Here is a 17438-nt window from a genome sequence, read left to right as displayed (position 1 = left end):
GTGTTCTCCTGAGCCTTTTTTGAAGCTAGAAGCTCTGAAGAAAGAACAAAATAAGGAAACAAGAAAACACAGCAAGGTTCCTAGTATTTCAGGAAGTGCTCCCAGAATTGGGAATGGAGGTAAAGGGTTGGAGATAGCTCATTCCACCATGATTGGGTCATACTACTCCTAGGGAGTCCCAGAATACCAAAAGCATTTTTAGAAATTCCAAGTGGTAAGAGAGATACAGCTATTGTTAGCTAAAGTAATAGCTCTTAATCCATCTTTAGAGAAATGTGACTCTTAACTGAGCAAGGTTTATAATGGTATAACTTGATAGTCTAATATTTTGTATCTAGGATGTCATGAGAGCCCATTAGTTAATTTGTATAATATTATTAACTTATATAACTTTATGGTCTTAATACAGCCATATTTATTTTTATATTTCATAAAGTTTGGACAGTCTTAATACAGCCATATTTATTTTTATATTTCATAAAGTTTGGACAGTCTTAATACAGCCATATTTATTTTTATATTTCATAAAGTTTGGACTTGGTCATAATTTGGAAAGAATTTCCCTTCTTTTATTCCCCTGGATTCCAGCTTTAAAGCAGAGGTGGGAAATATTTGGTGAGCCATATAAGGCCCACAAAATTATTTGGTCTGGCCCTGCCAAGGCAATCAGTTGATGATAAGTTGAAAACTAGTTACAGCAGCCTTTCATTGCTTGAGTTTCTAAGTTGATAATTTTGTATGGCCCATGAATAATATTATAAATATCCAAATGGTTGTTGGCAGAAAAGAAGCTCCCCACCCTTGTTCTAAAAAGAAAACAATTTCACACTATGCCAAAACAATTTCAGTGTTGAAAATTCAGTTCCACAACTAAAATGACCAAGTACAAGATCCATTTTTGAGAAAAGAAATGCCACTGAAATCTCCTACACTGTGACTCTCACATGTTAGCAAAACAGTTGGGAGCTTCTCTGCAGATGGTGGTCCTACAATTAACTCCAAGATCACAGCATTGCCACCAAACAACCCTTTAAATAATGGATAAGGAAGGAGTTCACTGAAGATGCTCTCAAGGGCTTGTACCTCAAGCCCTGCCTTTGTCAATCAGAGCCTCCAAAAAAGCCTCTCACACCCCAGTACGAAAAGCATCTGTTATAAATAAGAATTACAGCCAAGACAGAAATCAGAATTATTGTTGCACTTGCTTTTAAGATACCATGGAATATTTTACTAGAAGAAATATTTTGTTTGTTTTTCATATCCTTACTCCTTCCTCTCTGCCTTTTTATTCCAGATGCTATGCTAATATAGCCCAGCTATCCTTTCCATGTCAGAGTTTAATGTGAAAGGTACCATAACAATTACCACCATGGAGAATTATTATAAATTGAATAATTCATATGTAACAAATGGAAAATATAGAGGAAATCATCAGATATCATTGCTTACAGTGCCCAGATCCTACTACCTTTCTTCAAAAACCATCACTAATTGTTATCTTACCTTAGAAAGCAATATGACTGAAAGGCTATGATAGGTTTCAAGTGATATGTCTCTTCACCTTCCCTTGAATGTCTCTTATATTCCAATTCCAGGGTAGCCTTCTTTTCCTCTTAAAGTAGCTGGAAATTTGTTCCTTTTTTTTTCTTTTTTCTTTTTTAAACCCTGTTCTCTGGGATCCAAGGTCTGCAAGGGTTATTTAGGGTATTTTATAAGTGAAGTTAGACTATGGACATTTGTGTGGGATGAATGAACATTATCATATTTGAAGTACATGAGGATTGTTTTTTTAGTGAATCTAGTTCTTTTCTCTTTGTCATACTCTCAGCTTTATTCTATCACAGTATACTTGTCCCCAAATATGGTCAAGGACATTTGAAAAAGTGAACAGTGAAAGTAATAACAAGCCAAAAAAAAGCCACAAAAAGAAGGAAATGTAAATGCCCTCCATCTGAGCCTCACTACCCTATTATTTTAATATTAATACTTAATATCTAAAGTAATATTTTCCATAATCCTCCTATACTTAATATAAATTACTGTTGAGAAACCAGTATAAATTTTTTAATGATTTCTGCTCCCTAATATTGAAGTAGTCTTAAAATATGTCTGCCACAGTTGTTTGTTTGCCAGTCACACAGGAGATTCGGTATATAGTCCAAAGTGGAGAGGGACAATAAGGTTTTCTAGATAAGTGGATAGAAATCGTGCACGAGGATTCCTACAGGGGGCATATTGACTCAGAAAACTACATATTGATATTATCTTTGCTTTATTGTATTTTTATTTTTGTTCAATAATTTCTAAATACATTTTAACCTGGTTTGGCCTACATCAGGAGGATTGGGGGTCTCAGGCCACTGGAGACCTCATGTTGGACTCCTAGTATCTAGACAATCTCTCTAGATTGTAGGTAACGTTGTACAGACTGTATCAAGTTCCAGATCCTTGCAAAATTAGATTAACAGTTACTCAAAGAATTCATCCTAATCAGCTATACAGGAAAAAAGGCAAATCTGTGAAGAATGCCTATTGTCTAATACTATGGTTTGAAGTTAGATAGATAACCTATATTTTGAACAGTTTCTTCAAATGTACCATGAACTAGGACCAACTACGAACAGAGAGGGAAATACAGGCTAGAGTTCCTTTAGAATATTGCACAAATTTAAATAATTTGAGCATATTATAAATGTATGTGCACATATATATTTTATATGCATTTACATGAAGCCATGTTATCCTTCCCTAAGTTATAAACTCCTTAAAGGAAAGGCATGTTTCAGATGGTCTTTGTATCCCAACACATTCACATTAGCACATAGTAGGCATTTGACAAATATTTGTTCACTAACTAATGAACAGAAATATCATTTGTGGAAAACATAGCTAGAGATTTTAGTAAATGGTATACTAAAAAAAGAATGAAACTATTAGAGACTAAGAAAAAGGAGGGGCTGCCCTGGTCAGATCACATCTAGAAGAGTGTATTTTGTTTTTAGAACCTTAGAAAGAATACTAACACCAGCTTTTGTCACTTTTCCGTATGTGTCTGACCCCTCTCCTTCTCTATCTCTAGTCTTATATGTCTTTTACTTCACTTCTCACATAACAGACAACCCAGAAATGTGCTATAATTTGCTAACAGCTACCATACCATTCTCCCTTGTCCTCTGGAGCACCTGAAATTTTTGGCTTAAATTAAAACCATAAATCAGTTAATAATTTCAAAATCACTCTGTCTACATGACATGCTACCCTAACTACATGACACTCTACTCTATTAGAATTTTAATAGATCCATAGTTGTCTGATATGTAAACTACAAGATAGTGAGACTTGACCAGAACTGACTCTAATGTATCAAAAAATATGCATCCAAGCGAGAGCACAATCATCTTTGAGTGCTATGCACATATTTCAAAAGATGTCCTAGCTTTCAAGAAAAAAAAATTTTTTAGAAGTTCTCATTTGCAGTTGACTAAAAAAGCAGAGGCATAATCTTGAATATCATTAATAGTAAAAAACAAAAACAAACAAACAAAAAAACCAACAACTCTTCATCCTTTAAAAATGGCTTTAATTTGTTAGAAACGACCCCAAAACATTTGTAGGCAAGACTACTGTGTAGATCAGAGGATCAAATATGGAAACACCATTTGATCAAAAATAAATTGATTCTAAAATCAGGGGATTGTTTTTTTGACCTCTCTGACTAGCTCTGTTACCAGAGCTTCCAAAAGAAAACTTAACAAAAAATGCATTGAGAAATGGCAGTGTCATGAGAGTAAGTTTATACCTCCAAGGAGAATGATTTAAAGAATCAATACTTGGAGCTGGGGAGAAGGGGAGAAGAAGCAGGCTGGCCAGAGAAAGTGAGCATTTTTGCTAAGTTATGACAACACATTTAAAAGCATCTCAAACTGAATTCTGAGTAAGAGCACCACTACCATCACAAGTCACAGCAAGTCCTTTTTCTGTCACAGGACAACTCATGACAGAAAGAGGGGTGTGAAGACATGGGTGGGGGCTGGCAAGGCAGAAGGGGCTTTGCCTAGGGACTTTTAAGATGGCGATAGCAGCAGGATCATCCAGTGCCCAGCAGCCAAGGATGGGTAGGAGACTGAAGAGTGAGAATTCAGGGCATCCCTATGTTCTCCCTGGCTGGAGGAAGAAGTGCCACGTGGTGGTTCCATCACCCATTGCCTCCTTCCAGATCACAGTTCTGGAGTAAATGCTGTAACAGAAGAACCAGACCAAGAAGATAGTGACCAGAGCTCTCCCCACATTACAGAAGCTCCAAAAAGTGACAAGTCCCCAGCAGTAACTATGAATGCACTCAGACATAAAAGTCAGAGAATCAGAATCACTTATTCTACCTCCAGAGATGTTTGTTGTGGTGGTTGTTGTTCATAGATTTCAGTCCTGTCCAACTCTTCAAGCCACAATTTGGGGTTTTCTTGGCAAAGGTGCTAGAGTGATTTGCCATTATACTCTTCAGTCATTTTATAAATAGGGAAGCTGAGGAAAAGAGGGTGAAGTGACTTGCCCAGAGACACTACAGCTAGAAGTGTCTGACACTAAGATGTGAACTCTGGAAGAGGAGTCTTCCTAATTCCAGGTCTGGCACTCTATCTTCTGAGCCACCTAGCTGCTCCCACCTCCAGAGATGAGCAGATCTCCACTCTAATATAAAGTCCAAAATCAAGAAATATGCTGAGAAAACAAGTAAACAACAACCAAGAATCTGACCATAAAAAGCTATTATGGTGATAAGAAAACTCAAGGCACAAACTCAAAAGGCAGTGACTTGAAAACATTTACAAACAAAGCCTCAAAGGAAAATGCAAATTGGTCTCAAGACTAACAAGAATTCCTAGAAGAGCTAAAGTAAAAGATTTCTTAAAAGAACAAAAAAAAAATTATGTTAAAATAAAATAAGAGTAGAGGAAAAACTGGGGAAAAATGCAAACAATATAAAAACATCATGAAAAGTGAATTACAATCTGATAAAAAAATACCCCCTCAAAAAGTGAATAAAATAACTCCCCCAAAATCAGAATTGGTCAAATGGCAAAAGAGAAACAAAACCTCATTAAAGAAAATAACTCTGAAAATTAGAAATGGTCAAATGGAAGCTAATGATTCCATGGGACAGCAAGAAATAATAAAAACAAATTCAAGGCTGAAAAAATAGGAAAAAAGCCATGAAATATCTCAGAAATAGATCAAGGAGACATAATTTAAGAATTATTGGATTACCTAAAAGCCATAACTTTTTTTTAAAAGCCTGGTTGTGATTTTCAATAAGGAAATGAGAACAAATAACAGAACAAAGAAAGAGTCCAGTGAAAACTTTCTGAAAGATATGCCAAAATTAAAATGTCCACGAATACTGTAGCCAAATTATAGAGTTCCCAGGGGTCAAGGAGAAAATATTGCAAGCAGCCAGGGAAAAAAAATAATTCAAATGGCATAGAGCCATAGTCAAGATCACATAAGATTTAGCAGCAAATATTGTGAAGGATCAGAGGGCTTGGAACATAATATTCCAAGAGGCAAAGGAGCTAGGATTACAACCAAAAGCCACCTATCCAGCAAAGCTTGAATATAAATCAAAATTTAATTGAATAGAAGACTTATAGTAATTTCTGATGAAAAGACTAGTTGAGTACAAATTTTGGCACCCAAACATAAGACTCAGAAGATAAATAAAAGAATAAGCATTAAAGAGAACTCATAAGGGACTTAATAAGGTTAAACTGTTTACATTCCTAAATGGAAAGATTATCATGTAAAGTGAATTAACAATCTGGTAAAAAAAAAATCTATTGGGGTGAGTCTATTATGTTGGATTGATTTCAAAATGGAAAGGTGAGAAAGAAGGATGTGCTGGATGAAAGAGGAAGGGAGAAAAAGAATGGGAGAAATTATTTTTTATAAAAGAGGCACACAAAGAATTTTTATAATGGAAGGGAGAGAGTGAGTAACTCTTGAACCTCACTCTCATTTGAACTGGTTCTCTCAGAAATATCTCTATATATCCTATGTGTGTATATATATATATATATATATATATATATACATATTCATGTGTTCATGTACCTGTGTGTAGATAACTATATACAAGGATATAAATAATTATATATAAAGATATATTTCTAATATAATATATACTATATAATATATATATTTGTAATATAAAAATTCCTCTTACTCAGTTGGAAATTAGGAATAGGAGGGGTTGATAAGAGGAAAGGTAAATAAAGGAAAACTGGTTAGAAGCAAAATAAACTTTTGAGGAGGAGACAGGGAAAAGAGCAAGAGAGAGAGAGAGAGAGAAGGATGAATAGAATGGAAGAACATCCATAATTAGCAATCATAAATATGAGTGGGACAAATTTATCCATAAATCAAAATAGGATAACAAAATGAATTACAAACCAGAATCCAATAATATGTTGCTTACAAAAAATACACTGAAATAGGAAGACACACATAGAGTTAAAGTAAGGGGCTGGAGCATAATCTGTTACACTTCAGGTGAAGTAAAAAGGATAGGAATAGCAATCATGTTCTAAGACAAAGCAAAAAAAAAAAAAAAGACAAACCCATTTATGCCTATGAATCATATAATTTAAAACTGGACCTTATAAAACAATTACTCCAACAACTTCATTTTACAGTTGAAAGAACTGAGATTCCTAGAGATTAAGTGACCAACTTGAGATCACATAGATAACATGTGGCAAAGCTAAGAATGAAACAAGATATCTGAGTCTTAGTCTAGTGATTTTTCCATAGAAATTCTTGTTTATTTCTGAAACCACCTCTTTGCTTCGTAGTCACACTTCAGACAGAATGAAGTACACAAATCTGCATCACTAATCATTTATCTTTTCCCATTTTATTTATTTTTTAAATTAATTTTATAATTATAACATTTTTTGACAGTACATATGCATAGGTAATTTTTTTTTACAACATTATGCCTTGCACTTCTTTCTGTTCCGAATTTTTCCCCTTCTTCCCTCCACCCCTTCCCCTAGATGGCTGGCATTCCCATAAATATAAATATCTTATAATATATCCTAGGTACAATATATATGTGCAGAACTGAATTTTGTTGTTGTTGTTGTTGCAAAGGAAGAATTATATTCAGAAGGTAAAAATAATCTGGGAATAAAAACAAAAAAAAGCTAACAGTTTACACTCATTTCCCAGTGTTCCTTTTCTGGGTGTAGCTGATTCTGTCCATCATTGATCAATTGGAATTGGATTAGATCTTCTCTATGTTGAAGATATCCACTTCCATCAGAATACATCCTCATACAGTATCATTGTTGAAGTGTATAATGATCTCCTAGTTCTGCTCCTTTCACTCAGCATCAGTTGATGTAAGTCTCTCCAAGCCTCTATGCTAATTGTTTATTTTTAATTGATTTCTGGGGAGGGGGGAAGATCCTTATTACTATGTTATTGTTTTGTATTTAAAGAAGAAAAATAGACTACTAATATTTTTATAAGTTTACAAGTTGTTAGGGAACTAATCAACTATCATCCTAAAAATATACTTGAACTCTAACCATTTCAGACCAATTTGGATGAAAATAGCCATATTTCTGTGTCTAAATCTGACATTCTCCAAGATGATTACAGTTGACCAGGGGCATCTCAAAATCATAGCAATTGTCCTATCATCAGAAGAATCCATATGATGGAATTGGGTAATAGGATTCAGCCTCCATCATTACAATTAGAGAAATGTGCATAAAAAATCTAGACATCCCTATTTTTATTAAGTGTTAGCGTGACTCTGAATGTAGCAAATTCTTCAAAGTAATCTCAATGTTCCCACTTTAGCCAGTCCTGCATTTTATGTTTTGAGAACATCTGCTAAATCAAATATTATCCTATCTTATGCTCTAATCTGAATGTGATATGGTCCCAATAAAATCTGGGACTAAAATTTCAGAATGCAGATAAGAGATAGATATAAATGTTTTGTCCTGTATAATTTTCTTTCCCTTCCCTTTTGTCTTCCAGATCCTTCTCGGTCCTGGTTTTTTTCCATTCTTCCATGGAAGCTATTTTCTTTTCTCCAGATAAATTTTCTTGAATTTTACTGTATAAGATCTAATATCTCTCTCAATTCAACATTTATTAAGCATCTATGTAATATATAAGACCTTGTACTAGATGCTGATAAAACCAGTCTAAAAAGTGATTAATATTCTAATTTGACCCTCCAAAAAAATTAAATCATTTCACATATTAGCCAAAGACCTTATTATCTAATAGAATATCTGTTAAACTTTAATTATAAATGTCTTTATGTTTTCCAGATGTTCTAGCATCTGCCTGTTCATAGCAGTCTTTCCAATATTTCCCTGCTTCATTTGTTCTTTCTCCTTATGTTATTCAAATCCTCATCTTCACTTTACTTTCTTCAATATACATTATACTTACACATTTTTATAAAGTTTTTTTTTAATGCCTTATTTGTGTGTGTGTATGGAGAGGTGTCTCATTATCACCTGTTACAATCATCTGCTATTTTGAAGTTATTGTGTTCTTAATGGGTAGGATGAAGTGGTTATAGAGTGAGCCCCCAAGTCAGGGTCTTGGTTCAAGTCCTGAAACATACTGGCTGTGTGACCCTAGGTAATTCACTTACCTTCAGCCAACGCCCTCCGACTATGAAGTTATATAACAATTTCTAATGTGTATTCTAGATTCCCATTTTTTAACCAGAATTCCCTATTCTGATTGGAATCCTGGTTCCAAACCGCCACACCTAGCTGCACTCTTTAGACTGCATTAGTCTAGTGAGACATCTGTAGGCTCTCATTGTTTCCGCTGTGTCTTCTGGGACAAAAGGGCCTTCTGGTTTACCTTTCTTGAGATTCCATACATGTTAAAGGTATGACATTTTATACGGTGTTTAACCATCAGCCCTTTGCAGTATTTACCATTTCCCTTGCAGTGAGGCATCCAGTATGCCAGATCTGTGACAAATGTAGCAGACTGGACATCAGTATGTGTTTCCGAGTAGGGAAAGCCCACATTTCTGCTGATCAAAGTGCAAAAACTCATTTCTGGTGATTAAAGAGTTTTATCACAAAGAGTTGAGGAGTTTAAAAAGTAGACTATGACAGGTTTTGTATAGTTAAATTTAGCAGTTGCTTTGGAAAGATCAGAGTGGTACAGCTTGTTCCTTAGCTCAGCCTGGCTCTTGCCCTTGGCCCTGCACTCAGACAACCTGAAGGACTTCAAGGAGAAAAGCAGTGGCCGCTTTCTAATTGGCTTAATGTGTTCTCCAGCAGCTCCATCTGTTCCAGGAGGGAATTGTGACTTTACCAGGCTTTCTCTCTGAACTTCCTAAAATTGTCAAGAAATGTCCCAAGCAGCAATTACAGTTTCTAACAGAAATAGTTTGAACCATGCCATTTTTTTTGCTACATCAGCCCTTCCTGCCAGTGTAGCCAAGGGCTGTAAATGGAATGAGAGATGGCCCCTCATTCCCAATCCAAATAGCAACAGGAGGGCACATATGCACTTGAGCTACAAATAAACGTGTTTTAAAATAGCAGATGGTATTTGACGATCACTCATTCCCTCATTCATTTACCTGCCAAGGCCAAGATTTTCCTCATTCTCTGGCAATAAAGACATTGCTAAGACATGAATTAGATCAGTTTAGGTCATTTGTGATGGCATTAGCTATTGGATAGGAGGCAGGGTCCATGCCTTGGCAAACAAAACAAAGCAACTAATTTTTGAATATCCAATTCTGTATGCATTTATTGTTGCTGATCCAGGGAACAGTTCCATCAGCACATTAAAAAAAAACCTTTAAAAACAAAAAAAAAACAAGTGAATGAGGTGTTAAACATTTTTTGTAACTAATAATATACATTCCTTTAATAAAGATGTAGCGTCTGTCATGTGTATTCCAAATAAGCAGCATGATGGGGGAAAATGAAAAAAAAAACACAAAAAACAAAAAGACTTTGGAAAAATGTCTTTTTCATGTAATGCTCAGTAGATGAAAAAAAAAGGTCTCATTACACTGATCTGAAATTCAAATTCGTGTCTGTGGAGAAATCAAATTTTCCTCAGAGCCTTTCTGCCAAATTTCCACAAAGACATACTGTGGTTACAACATTTTGTACCTGGGCTGATAGGAAATGGAACCCAGCCAGGAAAGCCCTTGGAGCTTTTCTCATGTGCTTTTCAAGGCTGCTCCAATGGGTTCTGTTCATTTTGAATACTTTTTTTGCCATTAAAATAGATGATCTAATTGTTGATTGTGTATAACCCACCTTAAGTCCACTGTCGATCACTAACATCCCTCTGGGTCATTACCGCAACTACTAAGGTTCACTATACTTATGAAATAAACTTATTTCTAGCAGAGAGTTCTGGTATAGGATACTGTCTGATATGGTCATTTGTGATGCTGCTCACTGCAGCCTTGAGAGTTAATTAAGTTCTAAACCTTGAGGGGGAAGGGGACCATTGACTAGAGGATCTCACTTGATGGTCTCATCAGGTCCCAGAAGTTCAATTATCTTCTTTCTGCAAATGCTTCCCCAATCTCTTTATTTAATTCTAGCCCCTCTCTTTATCTCCAGTTTCATATCTATACTATATGTACTACAAATATACTATATGTACTATACAAGTGAAGCAATAACAAAAAGATGATAAAAGAAAATACTTTGCATACTACAAAAATAAAAATATATACATACTATAAAAATGGAAGGCAATATTACAGAAGGGAGAAACTTTTAGGTAATATCCTTTATAGAAGATGGGTTACATTATTTTCTCTTGGATATTTTAAAAAAGGATGTCCCATAGACACCTCAAACTCAACATGTGCAAATGTTGCTTTGGGTTTTGCTGTTATTCCTTCAGTACTCTTCAAAACCCCGTGGATCCTAGCATGCCAGATCCCTCTATCTTCTAGTCTGTCCAAATTCATGTTCATTATTTCCAGGATAACCATCTCATCCTCTGCCATTCCCTTTTCCTTTTGCTTTCATTTTTTCCTAACATTAGAGTTCTCTATTTCATCCTGCCTTCTCATTATTTGACCAAAGTGTTTAAGCTTCGGCTTCAGTATCTGACCTTCCGATACAAAGTCTGAATTAATATTTTTAATTATTGACTGGTTTGATCTCCTTGCTGTCCAAAGGACTCTCAGAAGTCTTCGCCAGCACGGTAATTCAAAGTGTTGATTCTGTGGTACTCAGCTTACTTTATAGTCCAACTCTCATAGCATAAATTGCTACTGGAAAAACCATGGCTTTGACTATAGGACCTTAGTTGGCACGATGGTGTCTCAGATTTTTACTTGCTATTCAGATTTTCCATGGCTTTCTTTCCAAGGAGCAAGGGTCTTTTAATTTCATGGCGGCAGTTGCTATTTGCAGTGATCTTTGAACCCAAGAATATAAAATCTGACACTGACCTTTGTTCTCCTATTTGTTAAGGAATGATGGGACCATCTGCCAAGATCTTAGGTTTTTTATATTAAGCTTCAAGTCAGCTTTTCCACTCTCCTCTTTTACCCTCATCAAGAAGCTTCTTGATTCTTCCTCACTTTCTGCCATCAGAGTAGTATTGTCTGCATATCTGAGATTGTTGATCTTTCTCCAGCAACTTTAATTCCAGCTTTTGATTCAGCCAGCCTGGCATTTTGCATAATGTGCTGTGCATATAAGTTAAATAAGGTGACAGTATTCACAACCTTGTCATATGCTTTTCCAATCTTAAACCAGTTGTTCCATGTTCCGTTCTAACGGTTGTTTCTTGGCACAAATACAGGTTCCTCAGGAGACAAAGCAAGATGATCTGGTAGAACTGGCTACATTTTGTTGTGGTCCACACAGTCAAATGCTTTAGTCTAGTCAATGAAGCACGAGAACATGGTTTTTCTGGAGCTCTCTTGCTTTCTCCATAATTTAGCGAATACAGACAATTTAGTCTCTAGTTCCTCTGCTTCTCTGAAAATATGGCCCTTTGGTCAAGTCTCTCTCCTTGCCAGTTTAGTTACTAAACTTGCAGCTCTAAAAGTGAGCTTACTTAAAGCCCCAACCTGACGGAGTCATCTGGTGACTTAATAAATTCCAGTCGTTCCCAGGATCCCTCTCTTTTTTATTTACTATTTAGAATTGGTTCATATTCTTATTGTCCATTGAATTCATGAAATACAGCATAGTGAAGTGATCACAGTACCATTTGAGAGGCAGCTGAGAAATAAGATCTATATAGTTTTGGACGGATCATTTAACCTCTCTGTACTTCAGTTTCCTCATCATAACAGAAGGATGTTATGATAAAGTTCTCGAAAACTTCCTATGTCCTTGACCACTCTAAATGTATGGCCCTAAAAGTCAGCATGGCATGGAGTATATTTATGCTATCAAAGATGATAGCACAAAAAGGGAAAAACTGACAGGATTATCATTTATAAAGGGTAGGTCAAGTTATTTAGATGCTGAAAGTTATCTAGTGTGCCCAAGCAAACCAGATAAATACATTTTTAATGAAATTAAAGAGGCCAATAAACTTAATTTTTGAGACTTTGACAATTATTAAATTACCCTTAGGATCAAAAATCATTGTGTGATGAAAGATTTCTCTTAGATGTCTCAGGTCTGCTAAAATTTTACATGGGTCTCTGTTTACCCGGGAGTGACTCATGAATATGCTTTCTCCTTTCCCTCTTTTTTCTTGTCTCAGCCCCCTTCCCCCTCTTGTTTCATTTCTTTTCTGATGAGAATGAAGAATAGAGAGGAGGACATTAATACAAACTCATTCTATCTTTTCTCCTGACATGCATCTGTTAAGGAAGAGATTGGGGAGGACTCAGGGCAGGAAGTGGAGCACATCTTGAGCATAAAATGGACAAATACATTTAGTCCTTTTGGGGGGAAGAGGTTTAGCTATATGCTGGCTGGCTGACTTACAATAATACTCAAAAGAAAGCTGATTCTATAAGTTAATTTAGTGGTTAAAAACAAATCAATTAAGTTTATAGAAAACAGTGTACAAAGCTCTTTGGAATTTGCTAATGTACTAGCAACAAAAGGTCCATTCAGCTGGTGAAATTTAAGATTCTGACAGAAAAGCCTGGGGTTCCAGATTATGACAGCTTCCAACAAAGAGTGCCACTTAAAGTGTTGCTGGATCACAGTAACTCTGTTTCAACAACGCAACTTTTCACTTTCTTTAAATTATATCCCTTTATTCCAGTGCTCATTGTTCTTTAGAATTAATTTTCCAGAAGCTTGCAAGAAAATTCCTTATGGCTATAAATTTTTAAATAAAAATTTATTTAAAGTTTTCTTTTTACCTTTATCAACACACCCTGATAATTTTGATACTAAGTGTATTTAAATCATTATTTGGACCATAGTGGGTCATAACTTTATAACAATAATAATAAAACTCATATTTCTATAGCTCCTAAAGGTATACACAGCATCTATCACAACTACCCTTTAAGGCAGGATGTGTAAATATTATTAATATCCTCATTCTCTACTGTAGGAGAGAATTGGGCAGGGGGTACTTCCCACAGAGCTGGGCAAACACCTCGGCCCCTTCTGGTGGAGTTTTTTTGCCCCCTTATTAACAGAAATGGATAACTAAAAGCTTATCATCTGGAATGGGCCTGAATTCATGTCCAGCATCTTTGGGAAGTATTCCAGTCATATCCCCAACTATATTCAGATGAAGGAACTGAGACTGAGAGGTTAAATGGTCATGTAGCTGATTGGATGAAAAAGCATTTATAAAGCTTTGGGTGCCATGCTCCACACTAAGCTCTACAGATGGGGGAAAAAAAAAAGCTAAGATAAAAAACGGCTCTCCCTCAGGCTTTTTTCTAGGGAGCAGCTGGAGAAGAGATGATTTTAAATATTTGATGTTAATATATTAAAATGTTAGGCTATCTTACTGGTGTAGGTTGGGGGCCATTTTTCAGTAATTTTTTGTCTTCCTTCTGAAAGCTCACATGAATTTATCTTATTATATATGTGTACATATATACATATATGAACATGATTGTTTAGGTTTGTAATTAACTGTCTAATGAAATTTCCCATGTTGTTGTGGTTGTGGTCTGTAAAGGATTTTCATGTTTCTGATAGACTATCTCCAACAAGAGGTTAATCACTAATCCTTTTTTCAGCATATTAAGAGGTTTTTCTGTTGAGACATTGGAAGCCTTATAGAAATTAGACCTATGGGATTTCCTTTTTAAAAGTCAATAAAATGTTGTGATTTCCTTTTTTAAACACCATTTTTGCATAAGATAGCATGACTTTTGCCACCAATTTGCACAGATTTCAAGTATTCCATGTGGTAGGACATTATTGAGGCTATATTCATTTAATGGTCCCCACTTTATAGATGTCATCCTCCATCATAAGATCATAGTTGGAAAGGTCTGATATTAGTGCTCTGAAGAGAGAGCATACTAGAATTTTCCTAGTATCAATGTTCATCATGAGCATGAAAATAAACCATATAATATCCAAATAGAGGGAGAGATATGGAATTCAAGAAGAAAACAGGGGTTTGATTCCCATATCAGATGCTTTCTATTTATGTGATTTTGAACAGGTTTCTTGACTTCTTTGAGTCCCTCTATAAATGGGAATAACAACAGTACCTCCCTCACAAGATTGTTGTAAGTAGGAAATTACGTAAAATTATGTAAAATGCTTTGCAAACCTTAAAGCATTATAAAAACGTAAATTGTTCAAGTTATCTGTATGTTGAACATATTGTTGCCTGATGTGTTGAAAGGAAGTGGCCCCCAGCAAGTAGGGCAGACTCCTATCAGAATCTCTTTCTTTTGTGTGTATAAAAGCTAATTCACTTATGCTGGTGGAGAAAAATACTGCCTTTATGGGGAAAGTTGTCCCTAACTTGTGGCATGGTGCACGTGGATGTGTTCCTTTGGCAGGAAAGTGGAAGGTCAAGAGGAGATTTCCAGGGACACTTTTAGTTGGGAAGAGAAATGTCAGAGTGTATGGAAGGAGTAGTCATGGGATGGCTTTTGAAGGACCAATTAAGGAGGAGGATATTAGAGTATTTCTAAAGTGGTGATGTATCTTGTGGAGAGTCTGTGAGAGGTTCCCATAGTAGTGCAATTGCATAAGCAATCATAAAATATAGATGCCTCTGTAACCTTAGTTCTTCCAGTCCCACCACCCCACCACTACTACAGCATGCTGTTTTTCCTCCATAAGTCGACAGGCTCCTTAAATGGAATATAGAGTAGCAGCAGGGAGGAGGAAGAGTAGAAAAAGCAACCAGAAGAGTGGTGATGATGAAAGTCAACACAGGTCACTATCTAAGCTAAATGTCTGAAAGGAAAAGGTGAAGATGGTGGGTGGGGGCAACAAAACCTTTCCATAGAAGCAGGGTATGGTGTGAGTGAATGAGGGCTAGCTCAGATCACCAGGCACATCTTTACTATTAACACGCTACAAGTCAGAGGAAGTAAAAACATCCTTGAGACCACTCTTACTTTATGCTTTAAGTTCAGCAGCAGGAATGTGTTTTCTCCAGGTGTCCAGAAACCACTGAGTAGTATAGGGATCTTTTCTTTAGGAAATGTTTTCTGAATGTCCTTTATATTCCCAGGACTGCTACTATCCCTGACCATCTTAGATTTATCATTTACCAGGATGGTGGGAAAAGTACGTACATAAAACATTTTGATTTTGAGACTCAAACACCATAGGCCTTGTTTTAGAAACTATTGTACCTGTGTGTGAATGTAGAACTGTCACAGAGAGGTGTCTCAAAGAAATGAATGGGATAACAGTGCAAATATGGAAGCAAGGAAATAGAGAAATCATAGGAAAGCATCGATGGTTTTAGTAGGCTGGATAAGGTGGTTATGAGAAGAATGATGGTAAACCCACTCTGTGCACTAATAATCTGTGCACTAATAACAGTTACTAAGTTAAATGTTATTGAAATCAACTGAGATGAAGAAAAACAGAACAGATTTGAGTTCTTGCCATGGGTCTGCCCCAACATGACTCTGAGTGGGGCACTCTCTCTGGGCCCACATGGGGCACACAGATGCATGGCCTTTAGGTACAGCTGTTTCTTTAAGGAATCCAAAATCTCAGCGATCTGGGGGAATGGAAATCCTCACTTGTTCTGGATTTCAATGGTCGTGTCCTGAAAACTCTGGAGCATATAGGGTGTCTAGGGGGAATCCCTCGCTCTTGCTTTGTGACTGACCCACCTTCATTTCCCGATGTTCAGCTCTCAGATGACATGCTTTATGCTGTTTGCTTTTCCTGTGTAATTTTTTGTTCCTGTTTTAGCCTACTCGGTCATGTCATGCGTCTCTTCCTTGCCCTTCAAATGATCTGTAACGTGAATTCTAAGGCAATGGTGTCATTCTAAAATCTGGCTGGCCACTTGATGACAAATCCCTGGGTCATGGAAATCCATTCTTTGTTGTAGTCTCTCCCACATGCAGCTCTTCTAGTTTTAACATGGGAACATGGGCATAAGCTTTTATGAACTTTGTGTGTTGACCTTTGCACTGGCAATTTCATGATAGAACAAACTTATCCCTTCAATATAATTTTTGTGGGCGACCTGTATTTTTGCGCAAAAAAAAAAAAAAAAAAAGGATTAGAAATTCCAAAATTTTTGTTTTTTATTTTTTTGAAATTCCAATTTTTTAAGGCAAATAGACTAGTCGGGTGGTGTTTCTGTGACAAAACCACAATTGTTATTACTATCGATCAGAAATCTATAGGAAGCCAATATGGGTTGTAGGACAAGAATCTATCATCATTATCTATTCTTTCGCCTATAGCCCACGTTCTATCCTTTATTATGAAAAGATGCAAATTTAGCATTTTCAATAAAGCAGCAACCTCCATTTTACATGCACAGTGCTTACTGCTTGAGCTATCTTGCTGCTTTTAGAAGAAATGTACAGGAAGCTCCGAAAGCTGTTCAGAATGAGCCAAGCCGAGCTGCGGACTCTTTGTTAAGCTTCATTCAGATGCAGACTCGCGGGGTGTTCGCTTGTAGCTCCCCCGTGATCCCGTGTGGCCCTAGAGACGCAGTAAGCGCTCGAGCCTTTGTCCCTGCTCTCGGCCTCACTACAGACTATTGCGGCAAACCTGTTGTGGGCTGTGTTGGAAACCTCTGGCTTGGAATCTCCCGCTGCTGAGTCGGCACTTCCTTTGTTTAGACTACGGCTAGAAGGGGAAGCGCTGAAGCCCGGTCCCTCAGCAACCGCAAACCGTACATCGTGCTTCCAGTTCTGCCACGGTTAATCCTGTGTTCGAGGGACGCCGATGACAAGAGGGACCCACCATTCCTCAGCATAAGTCTCTAAAATGCACGGTGCACTTTTGCTGCTGCAGGTGATC

The 17438-nt window shown here is 36.6% G+C and overlaps 1 protein-coding gene across 10 annotated transcripts in view; it reads left to right on the top strand.

Moving 5' to 3' along the window:
- The window catches only part of CAMTA1 (calmodulin binding transcription activator 1), a 129072-nt gene that overhangs the window by 70940 nt on the left and 40694 nt on the right, over nucleotides 1–17438 (top strand). The window contains exon 1 of one of the 10 annotated variants that reach the window (XM_074306372.1): nucleotides 6076–17432. The exons of the other annotated variants lie outside the window; for them this stretch is intronic. The gene's annotated coding sequence lies outside the window, so the exon portion shown is untranslated. Of the gene's footprint in view, nucleotides 1–6075; nucleotides 17433–17438 lie in introns of those variants that run through there. 10 annotated transcript variants of the gene reach the window in all.

This window comes from Sminthopsis crassicaudata, chromosome 3, assembly GCF_048593235.1.
Source record: "Sminthopsis crassicaudata isolate SCR6 chromosome 3, ASM4859323v1, whole genome shotgun sequence".
NCBI classification, from domain to species: domain Eukaryota; kingdom Metazoa; phylum Chordata; class Mammalia; order Dasyuromorphia; family Dasyuridae; genus Sminthopsis; species Sminthopsis crassicaudata.
This window is presented reverse-complemented; position numbering and strand designations above follow the sequence as displayed.